Genomic DNA, 13,938 nt, shown 5'->3' with positions numbered 1-13,938 from the left:
TATTACAGATCTATACACATGTTTCTTTGTCATGTGTGTATATGTAATGTATCTACAAAAAGATTACCTTAAATAGATTGTCGATTACCGCTGCGATCGCAAACACGATTCCAAAGTTAATTTTTAAAGCTTTCAATAAAAGTTAGAACTTAAATTTTTGATACAATCGCTTTTAACGTTTTTATGGGGGAAAGTCTTGCAAAACTAAAAGCTTAGATCATTATCGTTTTCGATCAATCGTCGTATATTTTCAAATATAATCGGATTGCACGTTACACGTGTGAATGAACCTCATTCACAAGTTAAAAAGTAACTGCTAGTATGTATTCAAAGTAACCCGGTTTTTGATCACACAATTCTCGTGCATTATGTACTCGAGCGAGTTCATCGTACCATGGTTAAAAATACTATAATTGCGCAATGACCTGAATCGATGATCACGCCTCGACAGAGTCAATCATTATGTCGTTCGCTAACCATTGATGTGCCCAACATGTTTTTATATCTAACTCGTAAAAATACTAAAGGCATTCATTGTGCTTCATCCTGTCGATAACGATTATTTTCGCTTGATAGCAACAAAAAATATTACACGTGGTGTGTATTAATTTAAAACTGTGTATTTATTTGCGAGCAAATATCGCACGAATAAAGCAGTTAAACTAATATATAAAGTTGCATTATATATAAAATATTATATTTTATATTTATTAACGAATATAAATATTAAATTCTGCTTTCGCGAAAACTGTCGCATGATACTTGCAATAAACTCGCACTTTAGAAATATTTTCAATGTATATTTAATGCTAAAAACGATCGTTTGGTCGCGAGTTTTGCTTCTCCAATGCATTTAATACAAACATTTTAAACGAAAATCAAATAATTACATTTATCGTGCCGAGTGTGCGGTGAAAATACGAACCATTGAATTTGTCGATCGTCATCATGTATTCAATGCAATGTCATTTAGGTATGCAATTATTACTGTGTCGGGTACGAGAAGAAAAATGCTCTCGCGGGAAACGTTGAGAAGGGCGCGGAAAAAGGAATATCTCCCGCACTCACCTGAATGGGCGAGCTGCTTGAGGAATGCCTCGTAGCGCACGACAAGACAGAAGGGGGATGGTTCACCGCATTTTTCCACGCTGTATACGTCGTCGTCGAGTGTTCACGTGTGCCACCACTACTACCACCACCGACAAAACCCACTACTACTACTATTATTATTATTATCAACCAGCACCAGCACCACAATAGCAAACGCGAAAAGCAACGACGGCCTTTTATCTCACTCCGTTTCACGCTGACGCTTTCTGTTTCGCCGAGACGCGTGATGATATTTGATGCTTTGGACCGGCCAGGAAACGTTCACTCGCGAATTCGCGTCGTTACAGAACAACATAGACGTCCATTCGACGTAGCACAATCGTGATTACAGTTCCGTTTGGGCGCCTAAGCTCTTGTCGCGTCGACTGTTCGACCAGACGCGCGAATAACTACTTGAGCGTCGCGTCTGATTTGTCATTGGTTCGTTCTACTTTACGCGATTTTGTCATGGAGAAACAGGCAAGAGAAGAGAGACGACGAAAACGATGCGAGCTTTGTCGGGACGAACGATGCCGTACGACAAACCCACGTTGCTGGACGGTGCTGAAACGCGTTCTACCCCTGTTGACGTCGGGGGTTAAACTGAATCCAAAAGCGACCGTCGTAGGCTCATAGACGCTCAAGCGCATGCTCCGCATTTTGTCGCTTGGCCTGTGTGCGTGCGGCACGTCACTTCGTATATATATATATATATATACACCACACGGTGCGCCTATACAGGGTGGTCAAGAAAATCCTCGCCCGTTAAGAGAAAATCGTCCCTTCATGGTAGCACCCGTTACTTCTTCGCTTCGCGGAGAGCCAAACGGCTTTCGGACGCAACCCCTCGCACGTTTATCGGCGTTCGCTCTTTCTACCCTTAAATTCGACTGCCGACGCCGACGTAGCCGTAAAGATACGGGAAAGCGGTGCCGGCAACTCGTTGTAAACTCTTTTTTCTCAGCGCGGCAAAATGGCAAGCAGCTCGTTTTTACGCGAATTACTTGATTTCTTTTTTTCTTTCCCTTTCCTTTTCTTTCATTTTTTTTTATTCTAGCAACAAGGCACGAAATAATGACCCGGCAGTGGTGTAGACTCGCAAAGAAGGGAAACTCACGTTTCGCTGAAACAAGCAGCCGCCCCGGCATCGCGTCGCACCGACGATGCATTTTGTCGCGACTACAACAGTCGCCTCGTATTTTTCGATAAAAATTCCGCACTCTTCCGTTCGCGATAAAACCGCGCCGGTGATTTTAATTTAAAACACTGTGTCAACTGACACGTGTAGCGAGCGGCACGCAGACGAGAAATTTCGTTGTACTCTCACGATTTCGATGAAAAGATCGTTGCAAAGTTACGGACCATCGTTGACGCCTGACCATGATATTAACCCGAGTGTACTGCTTTAAAAACGAGTATGCTTCGAATTTACTGGATAAACATGTGCCCCATGTACTCTCTCTCTCCTCTCTCTCTCTCTCTCTTTGTCGCATTTTCATGGTTCTTTATATGGCAAATAAAATAAAAAAAGAAAGCTACGTAATATACGCTTTAACCGATCTTATGCCATTGAAAAGTCGCTAAATCATCCGCAAGAAAAACAATGTAAACTAATGGGCAGAATTTTCGTAGAACTATGTAAACCTATCCTTCTTTTTAACTTTTATTTTTTTCGGCATACATTAATTTCGATTAAGAATACGCGCCAGCGTGTTGTATACGTGTAAAGCGCGAAATGTGTATCTTAAAAAATATATTATTATGTTATAAACATTACTTTATAAGTTTATACCTCATTTATATTAAACTTTACGCTATATAATTTAATAAAGATAAGTTAAGGATATATATAAATCTGTACAGTACATTATCCTCGTAAGATTTCATAATTTTCTGTATAATATTATAATCAATAAAATAAAATATCCTATATAATATTCCATGTAATATATTATATAACGCAAAACTGTCAAAGTAATACAAAGACTAAGTTAATACTATACTCATCAATATCCATGAAATGTATTTTGATCAAATAAATTAGCATTAGATTCTTATTTTCAATAAGCAATTAATATCAATCACAGTATTAATAGAATTGAGATATAATGATATTATGTGTTTATTCGTTATATTCTCTCTAATGACAGATGCAATAATCGAACTGGACAAATTGATATTTCACACGTGAGAATTTAATTGCGGAGAAAATTGAAAACGTATCTGCGGCGAAAAAAAAAAAACGAGCGAGAAACACAAGTGAAAATACGGAGCTCGTTCGTTGCGAGATTGTCGATCACGAATTATATCTCGATGTTGAGACGCGTGTCGCGGAGTTTTTGGCATGCCTTCTCGCGGCAAAACGAACTTCCCTTGTTCTCGATCGTGAATGATGCGGGAAAAGTTTCCGGAGCGCCGGATGGACGGGCAAACTCCGACACCGGGAAGGGAACCCCCAAGAAGCCGCAAAGGAACTCGATCATTTCGTATATATCTATATAATACGTACGAAGCTTGTATTCAGTCGACGCAGACGTCTTGCCGGCGCGGGTTAGCAAACCCATTTCCTTCGAGCTCACCGAAAGCCTCGAAGGAACGAAGCTTTGAATCCCCCTTCGTGAATATGGGCTTCGGCAGAAAAGAAGACGATGCCGCCGCGTCTTTGCGACTTTGATTAAAGATTTAACTCGAGGATATAACGGCGGCTTCGCGAAAAGGATCTTTCAATCGCGTTTATCTCTCTCGCGAATAAAAAGCGAGCGCAGCAATTATCCAATGTCCGTGAGGACCGCGCGATTAAATTTCTACACACCTTGAGATTACCGTCGTCGTATTTGAAGAAACAGAATTAAGCTGCAGCGCAAAAAACGACGCTAGTGTAAAAATCGTGAGGAAACAGCTAATATTAAATTAAAACGCCGACGGCGAACGAACTCATTAACATGCCGGGAAATCTTATTCGTTTTTCTATCAAAGTAGAAGAGAAGAGTTCTCTTTCTCAAGAGAATATTGCACAAAGCTAAATGTCCATCGAACGTCTTTATTATACATTTTATACGCGGAGAAAACGGAAAATAGTATTCCGAGAGCAAGACTCTCCGTAAAAATGTAGTTTGTATCTCTGTACTAAAGCAGTTAGTTGCTTATTCCGCCTTCGCTAATGACTACTTAATTCCTCCAAATTATGTGTTGAAAACAACCATACATCTTGCAGCGTTTAGCTGCAAGAAACGGCAATTAACATCGCATGCACGAAATATACAATTACATTCGCAAATTACATTTACATTATCATACGCGATTCATATTGTTGGCAGACGATACAACGTCTGAAAGAAGCAAGAAAAGCCATTTCACGAAATCCGTCAAGCCGCGCAAGATCTTTTGGTGGATGGAAACTCGACCCGCGAGATCACTTTGCCGGCAGCTTTTCATCTGGGCCTAGCAAATCCATTCCCGTTGACTCCATAATCGCAACCCGTAGCTTCGAAGAGATTGCCGGCATCTCGCCAAAGATACGCGCATGTACGAGGGTTAAAGATAAAATCTACGAAAGCGCGGGCGAAAAGTCTGCCCGAGAAAGAAAACGCGACTTTCTATTTTCCGACGATTTCGTTGTTCTCTGTTCGCACGAACACACGTCGACGAGTGACATATACGGCCATCAACGAGCTAGGAGCTTTCCACGATCATCAGAGAGGATACGCTCTTTATGGTCGAGAATCGGAGCAATCAACTTGACGACGAGTTGGCACTACGATCGTTCGCGCTGTCAGATTAAATTGAAGCTTTCGCAACATTAGCTGTCTTAATACATCGACTATCTCCTCAAGAGAGATCCCAATCGTTTTGCGAGATTTTGTCGCGATTATAATGCGTAGATATAAGCAAACAAAAAAAAAATAAAAAAATTTGAAACGACGATGAAACCCGGGCTTTGCCACTCTCGTTGGTCGGCGCGTTGGCCGAAGTTGCGTTTTAGCACGCGAGCTTTTGCAACTTTACGACCGACACTATGCACACCCTACCTCTTTCTCGCGGCTTTCCCCCTTCTTCCCCCCACCCTACAGCAGTCTCACCCAGTCGTTCCCGCGTGGATACGAAAACATGTGGGTGTTTGTAGGCATCGGATCGCTATGGTGAGCCGTACCAAGCACCGTGTCGTGAATAGGCACGTGCATGGTTGGAGCAACAATAAATGCAATGTGCCGTGTTTTAGGTTCCGGAATTGATTTTTGATCCTTTCGTTAGTAAACTGTATCCGCGTAAGCTCGGGATCATAAAATCTGTAAAAAAAAAAAAAAAAAAAAAAAAAAAAAAAATAAAAAAAAAGAGTGATAGTAATATTAAAATACTCGATATAACGATGCTACTATTTCTTGTTCTTTTCTTGATAACAAATATTAAGAAAGCATTTCTTTTCACAAATCGGACACTGTCAGAAAAGGCAACAATCGTTATATTTCAATGTATTATATATATTAGGTAATAACGCTGTATGTTTACTCTTCTCTTTCCCGCTTTCATCGTATCAGCGAAACCGTCACTTACAGTGTTCGTTTAATCATTGTTATGAATAAAGAGATCAATTTGCCTGTCGATTCATGTTTTCTTGCGTTTTGTCGATTGCATTTTGTAACGATTGTCTAAAAAAACGCGTGTATTGACGACCAGTCTACATTTTTCCCTTCCGGTTTCCCATTCTCAATCTGCGACGTATTTACGACCGCCAGCGCGCTATACGTCTCTCGAGACTTTTCTGTTCCCTCTATCTTGTTCCTGCAACCGCCAACGTTTCCTGTACCGCCCTTTTTCCCTTCCCTATTGTCTCTCATAAACGAGTGTTCGTAACAAGTAGCTCGCAGCTACGAACGATAAGTTGCGACCAGAGCGGCTGCTTTATAGTTTTTCTAGGGAAACCTTGAGGAGGAGGCGATGAAGTAAATGACGTTGTGAATCTCAAATTTGTGATTCGAGAAAATATCAAGAAAATACAGCAAGAAAACATATTGATTATTTGACAATAAAATAATAAAAAAGTCGGCTTAAACTTAATAAAACGAGTTATGTTAAGAAATTTGCATATAACTAATTTAAAATATAAAATGAGATAAAATGGTAAAACCGTTATTATGCAAATAGAACAAAACAAACAAATCTTTTCTGCGAAAATAAAATTAACGTTGTAAAATAATTTAACACGCGTAATTTTAGGGAATCTCTGTTATGTGATATCAAGGTATTAATAATAAAGTAATGTTTAATTTGTGCCAGACAACTGGGCGGAAAATGCAAAAATACTTGGTTGCTTCGTGAATATTTATGATGGTACGACATTTATAATTAATACGATCCATTATCATTGTCGAGCTCGAATCCCATTGCACCGAATTGTCACACGGTCGACCTAATTAAGCAATGCCATTTACAAGTGGAACAACTCACCGAACGAATTTCAGCGAGAAAATCCGTGTTGTCTTCCTCCAATGCAGTTGCTTTTTGTTGCAGTACGTCGATTAAGAGAGAAAAAGTCGAGAGAAAAAGAGAAAGAGAGAGATTAAAAACTAAATTATAGTTTATCTATTTATCGTAATTATATTTATAAGATTAGAATTAAATAATATCAAATAGAGAACCAAAAAATAAAGAATATGGGATTTAATATTTTAACAAAATTTTTTTCTTATGCGCAGAATAAAGTAAATAAATACATTTGGTTTATATAATTTCTCGAATTTGTTGTTCTTAAAAAAATTATGATTCTTATATTATTTTCAGCATTTAGAATAGTGAAAAATACTTTTCACACCGTAATCAAATTTGCTAATGTTGCGAACACAGTACAATACTGGAATTGCATCACATGCTATGAATTTTCGTCGGCATTTTATTTTCATCTGTAGAATCTCCAAGCATCTCCTTTTCCCCTTCCCTCTCTCTCTCTCTCGCTCTCTCTCTGTCTTTCGATCTGCCAAAGGTATTCTCAGGTTAATCCGCTATGCGGATACGCGCCATCTTGGAATTCCGAAAGCCTCGCGCAAGTTTCGCGAGTTTCGCCAATAAGTTTGTGTATCGCGGTATTGCAGCTGGTCTGGTTCCCCCGGTTTCTCTACGGCAGTCGCGATCGTGCACCTTCTGTCCCCCGTTAAGAAGCCTTCGCTCTCGCAATTCGCTGTCGACAGAGTAAGAGCGAGATGACGGCACGGCGGATCAAAGACGAAAGGCAGAGTACCGAGAGACGGAAGGAGAACAAAAGTTACGCGTAAAGGCGTTGAAAACGTGAAAATATGCGCTGAAGTACACTTGAAAAAAGAAAGGCATCCGACAGTCAACGCCGGTCGAATGGCGCGATAAAAGCTCGCACTACTTCGCCTCTCTCCGCTCCTCCTCTCTCCTCTTTACTAGCCACCCTTCCTAGCAGCGTGCCCTCGTCGACGCTGCTCTTTTCTTGAGGCGTAGCCGAGAATGCTTCAAAACGACCGGCGCGTTGAAATTTTTACATCTTTTGTTTAGTAACCTCGACTCGCGACTTTCGTTACGCGTAAGTTACGTGTAACGCATGTTAATTTAATCCAGGAATCAAAATATCGTTTGTGACATATATATGCTCATATGTATTTTGCACAATGTTCATCGAGCAAACTGTATCAAAGATAGAAATTATAAATTAATTTTGAATGCGCTCGTTAAATGAAACGAAAAACAGTTTCGCTATGCATTTTTTATGCCTACTACTATGTGTATATGTTGATATCTATGCGCCTGTGTCTATGTCCACTCTTGACGACTGCGCCAAATTTCGTTACGCGCGCCTGAATGCAACGAAACTGGACACTCGACTATGCGCAAAGGGTTAACGAAGTAACTGTGATGCCGAGCTTCTCACCTTCCCTTTACTTCCTTTCATCCTGCGGTCATCAACCCGCGTTCTAAGTAAGCACGATTTGCTGTCGGACCTCGTCCTATCATATCCCCTTTACAGAGCATCGTTACTCTCCTCATTCAACATCAGACAGGTCCAGATTTAATAAAGTATTCCTCGTTTCACTTTATTTCGCGACGTTGCGGCTACGACATCACCTCTACCGGCCTGTTATATCCTTCGTAATTTTGACCAGGTCGGTCGTGGTGAGAATACAGGAATTTTTATCCTTCTCGACAAGCTGCCCGAAGTAAATACGAAGAAAAACATTCTGGAAACTCCAGGCGAGCGGAAAGGCGCCGTATGAACGAAAGAAAGAAATGCGCGCGGGGAAAACTCGTTTAACGATGGCACAACCTCGTGAAGCTGATACGTAGCAGACGACACGAAATACATCCGGAACGAGATGCAAATTACGGACTTACGAAGTATTGTTACCGACGTGCGACGGCTTACGCTGCAAATAATAAACGGTTGCGATGCCCCCGCGTTCGGGATGTCGGTTCGAGACAGGAATAAATATCCGCCGTTACCCCTATTATCCGTCTTGCTTTGCGGAAATCGAGAAACGCGAGTACGGTAAAATATAAAACGAAAATTGCACTCACCGCTTACTTGTTTATCACTTTGCGCGTCGCCTCGTACGCAGTCATATTTCTCGAATCGACGTCTTTTTTGTATAGTGCAAAAGTTTTTGGATAAGGAAATGATTAAAGCAGATAAGAATTTTAATGCCAACAGGAAATTTCGTAAAAGTATGATTTTTTTTAGTTACACACGAATAATAAAGAACTTGGAACACAACGTTTATATCAAATTCTTTCTCGGTACTAATTTATCTTTCTAATCTTAAAGTTTTTGTAGAGTAATTAGTAAAACGATTCGTTTTGTATTTCAAATGAAATAAAACATGAAACAATTGTAATCATTGACGAAGCGCGAGCGTAATACTTTGATGACATCTCGATATCGCGCGAGAGTGAAAGAAGCTTATCGGAATTCGAAGTCGCGAACGTTCTTGTGTCGATATCGTATCAACGGATTTAGAAAGATTCCCGAGAAGAGTTCTTCCGCGCCGTTGTGCATCCGCTGCGGAAATGCACCTGCGAAATATACGAAGACTTACGTGTAACGTATCTGCATGTAGCGTACGTTACGCATTTGACGTATTTAGGGCGTACCAAAACTCGGCGAAATTCTTTATTCTTTTTCCTCCCTCCTGCTTTTTTTATGAACTCGTCTCTACAAAGAACTTTGTACAGCTCGTATATAGATCGTTTCTACCAATATCTTCTCCGCAATTCTTTCTCCGCCGTAAGTCTTTCTCTTGCCGATAAAATATTCTCTTCGAATCGCTTACGTTTCTTGCCGCGCGCTCGCATCTCGCGGAAAATTTGTCAAGATAGTCCGACAGTCGAGCTCGTGCCGTTCATTCCTCGCTAGGAAAAAACTATAATAAACGCTTTCCTTCTCGCGGTAATTTATTCGCGTACGCGAGCAAATTTCAATTCAGATAACTCGGTCGAATAACGACGTATATGTACGACGGAGTGCGATGGTTCCGTTTTTCGCAACCGCGGCCACGCGCGCGAATTTCTTAAACGCGCGAATTTCACTTTCCTAAAGAACTTCCCTAAGACCCGGCTCATTCTCACTATTCCTCCTCTTTCGTACTTTGTAAAAAGTAAGAGCAGGCGTCGCACCCGTAGGCGATGGCGAGATGCGCGACGAGGGGGACCCGGACTCGAGAATGTACGCCGCCGCATCCGCAGCTGATCTCACGGGGCGGATTTCAATTTCGCGCGTGAATCCATGAAAATCTCGATCGCACTTACTTCCGGACAGTTAAGTGGCGAGCTAGGTGTCACGGGGGAGAAAAGAGAACCCTCAGAGATTTCTCCGAACGAATGAAATAGCAGAGTGGATGGGATAAGAGAGAAGGGGAAGGGGAAGGGAACACGACGGCGCGCATAACGGGACACCGCCGGTGGCACGGAAGACATCGTCGTCGTCCTCGTCCTCGTCGAGCACACGGTATGTTTGTGCGCGCCCCGTCCGTCCTACGACCCTCGCGTTCTATCTATCTACCTACCTATCTACCTCGCCGATTTCCAATCCCCTACCCTCTCGTCCCTATGGCAACGCACTTAAACTCACTTTAGTATTTCAGTCTCGGACGCGACGTTTGCATGATGGTATAAGTATTGCCCCGCGTATGAATTGCATCGCGCGCAGATGGACAAGTCTGTTTACACGCCTTCGGGTAACTGTCTCTTTCGTTCCATCTCTTGATCTCGCCAACCTTGTCTACGATTGTCTGTCTTCCTTCGCATTTCCGTCTATTCTGTACCTAAGCTCAAGTTCTAAATAGATTTAACACACGAATGTCGCTAGATATACGCGGCGCACAGAAGAGAGAGGGTATATTCTTCGCATCGGCCGTTCTTATACGCTTTGTCGCACGCTGTTCTAACTGCCGCGTGGCATTTCCTCATGTTTGCTTTGTAAACGCTGAACTAAGTGCGCTTGCGAAAACATCTGCCCCGGATATGCCTTCGCAATTCCCTTAACTAACTAGTTTCGAATTATTCTCGAGACGTCCCCTATTTCAATTCGCGTTCGTCCTCCGATTTGGTAAAGTTTTCGCAGTTTTTATTGCGTCATAATACATAAAACTATTCTTGTATATCTATGCTCTCATTTCGTGTAATATATTCCTTTATAATATTTCTATTATATTTATCAGTTTTAATAAAAATCCGTAAAAAAGTTTTCACATATTCCCTTAAATAAATAAAAATCAGAAAAACAGATCGCATTCAAGCATTTTAAGAAATTTTTCAGAGATTCATTAAATTAACAAAACAAGTTAATAAAATTGTTAAAAATTATTTAAATGATAAAATTTTGACATATGTCTCTTTCTAAAAATAAAAACAATAAACTAATAATAAATAAAAAATATATAGTTATTATACAATATACGATATATATTTTATATCGGAAAATAAATGATAGATCAATTATAAAACAATTATAGTTTTGAACGATATAGATTTCAATTAATTCAGCTCTTGTCTGACCGTCTGTCGTTTTCGTACAATAATACAGTATAGTATCTGTACACAGGAAACAATTCCTACATTGTATCACTCCGACAGCAGTTGATCGTGTTTGCTCGAGACCTTAGTTTCCATAACTACAGCTATCGAAGTGTTCGTGATGCACTATCGATAACAGCTATCGGCGAGAATACGCTGATCCGGCATTTTATCTCTCCTCTCGCTAGGACGAATTTACGTGCGTTTACAATATACGATTTATCGTCAAACCGTCAAGGTATGGCAGCCAAGTCGTTCCAAGATTTCGCGCTTATTAATTTGCTCTCGATATAGTCACAAAATTGGCTACGTCGACGCGAATCGAGGACGAACCGTTTTTACATCGCGTCCGCCATATAGTTATTCTTGCAGCAGTCACCGATAAGATCTTCAACGTAGTTTGCGAGTTCAGCGCCATTGAGATGAAAGTTTTACGATCGAATTCCTAACTGTGACAGCCGCTATTAAATATCGATCGGCGGAACACGTGACTGGCAGGACATTTTCTCGTACTTAAACCCGTAGATAGGAAAATCGATTGTGTGTGTACGATAGATGGATGGCTCGACCTTTTGCTCTGGTACGAATTTGGATTTAGATAAAAACGAGTAAAATAGAACGAACTGAAAAAATATAATGTTCTGAGAATAGAATTAATCAACTTCTGTAATCCATTTGTTTGATTTGTGTAACAATCAAATTAGTTTTAACAGTTACATCAAAAATCAATAAATATGTTTTAATTAAGTGGGAAAACTGGCAGATAAGAGCGCGGGTATTAATTGCGTGAACTTATTAATGTTAAATTTTATTAATTAATATGCATTAAAAATATACGTTTTGAACCGTTTTTTGGTCCATCTTCAGCATGGATATAAATATATAAATTAAATTGAAATTTTAAAATTTGACATACATAATATTTGCAGTTGCAATCAAATTTCAATGCTGTGTAAGTTATAAAATTCCAATCTAATCTTTATATATTTACATCCATGCTGAAGATGAACCATAAAACTTCCGAAACGTATATTTTTAATGCACATTAGTTAATACAATTTAACAGTAATAAGTTCGCGCACCGATACCCACGCTTTGGCTCTTATCTGCTACTTTTTCCACTTAATTATGCTTACCCTGAGCCTATTGCTGTTATTATTAAATATCTTTTATAAATACAAATATAAACTTTTAACATGATATTTTTCAATATTGCAAAAATATAGAACCTTTTCACGACAAAAAGATACCCTATGGAGAAATGTTTTATTTATCTTATACGAATTAATCATTTTTACGGTGTATTTGCTATCCGATTTGCTAAAATTCTTTGGATTGTTATCAAACAATTTTAGTCGAAAGTAACAGGAATACCAAGAGAACTACGGTACATCCTTTATGTTGACTGCATATAAAGCACTCTCAGTATACTACCTACATTATTACTGGGGCGCGGTAGGACTATTTGCTGCACAACATTCTTATGTAAACTGTTACACGATAGAGTCTTCTAAAGTGCTTCAATTAATTCCGTCCGATATAACCCTGGCTCAACTCTCGCTAGCTTGACTTTTTTTACTCGAACTGAGCGCGTACCGGCTTGTAAAACACGTTCAAGTTTTAATTCTATTTCTTCAACGCGGACATCTTTAGTACGAGCTATTACGACTTTTAGATTTACTAACCGTTTTAAATATAAAATGGTTCTCCGGAGAGAGGGAGAAGGTGAAGGGGCAAGAGAGAAAGAGATCATCGTGCACAACTTTAATTTGAATTACGAAGTAATCTAAGCGATGGCATAAAAACGGAAAACGTAACCAATATTGGTTATATATTTCGTTATGCTTCTATATTTAGTTTTGCACATGGCCCTCTGATTCTTTTTTTTTAATTGTGTTAATATCGCATACATATATAATAATGTATACAACCATTATTATATCGCGAATATCAACAGTTTAATCATTTTGATGTTAAATGTACGATGAGAATACGAGGGGTATTATGCGCGACTTGCGATTGTATACTTTTTTTACGACATGTTTTGGTGCATTGGATTTCCGCGGAAATGCCTACGAGAGATTAATAACCGGAATAAGGGGTCGCCGGCAAGTAGAAGCGACTGCTATAGTTTGCGAACATCGTATAATAGCGCGGAGACGAGCGGGCCGGGAGAGTGCCTGAATTATTTGGGTTTAACGGGATGCACGGCGAACGTTTTTAGACCGTTTACGGGATAACGCTATTTATCAAAATCCACAAGACTCGTCGCGACGGTCTGCGTACCCGCAATCCCCTTTCTCCTGTTCGTTGACCGGCGCAGCAAGAAAAATCAATGCGCGTTAACAAGGTGGCGAAATGTACCGATAAGAGCGATGTTTACTGCGAATGTAAATATATATCGTGCCAAGTGAAATAAAAAGAGCATAAAGTTCATCTTAATGAGCCGCTATGAAATTTATTATCCCGGGATTAACTGCGAATTAAGATAGCTTTAAGGATATAGCAGTGAGTCGATGCACGAAGCCTGTATAACAACGTTAAACATATTGTTACGTTTCTTTAATAAATACACATATAGAACGACGATAAATATAGCGGAAAATATTTGTTCATTTAAAAATGCATGAAAACGAGATACATCTCTCCTTCTTACCATTTCTATTTTCCATTTAAACAAAGCAAATATAATCAACGATACAACAGGTATCGGTGTGTATCGTATATTGATCTCAAAAATATTACAAGATACGATAAATTCAAAGTAATGGCAATAGAAGAGCGAGTGCGATATTTCTTAGTTATAGCATGCGCAATTATTATAGA

This window comes from Formica exsecta, unplaced genomic scaffold (assembly GCF_003651465.1).
Source record: "Formica exsecta isolate Colony F162 unplaced genomic scaffold, ASM365146v1 scaffold105, whole genome shotgun sequence".
NCBI classification, from domain to species: Eukaryota; Metazoa; Arthropoda; class Insecta; order Hymenoptera; family Formicidae; genus Formica; species Formica exsecta.
Note: the sequence above shows the minus strand (reverse complement) of the source record.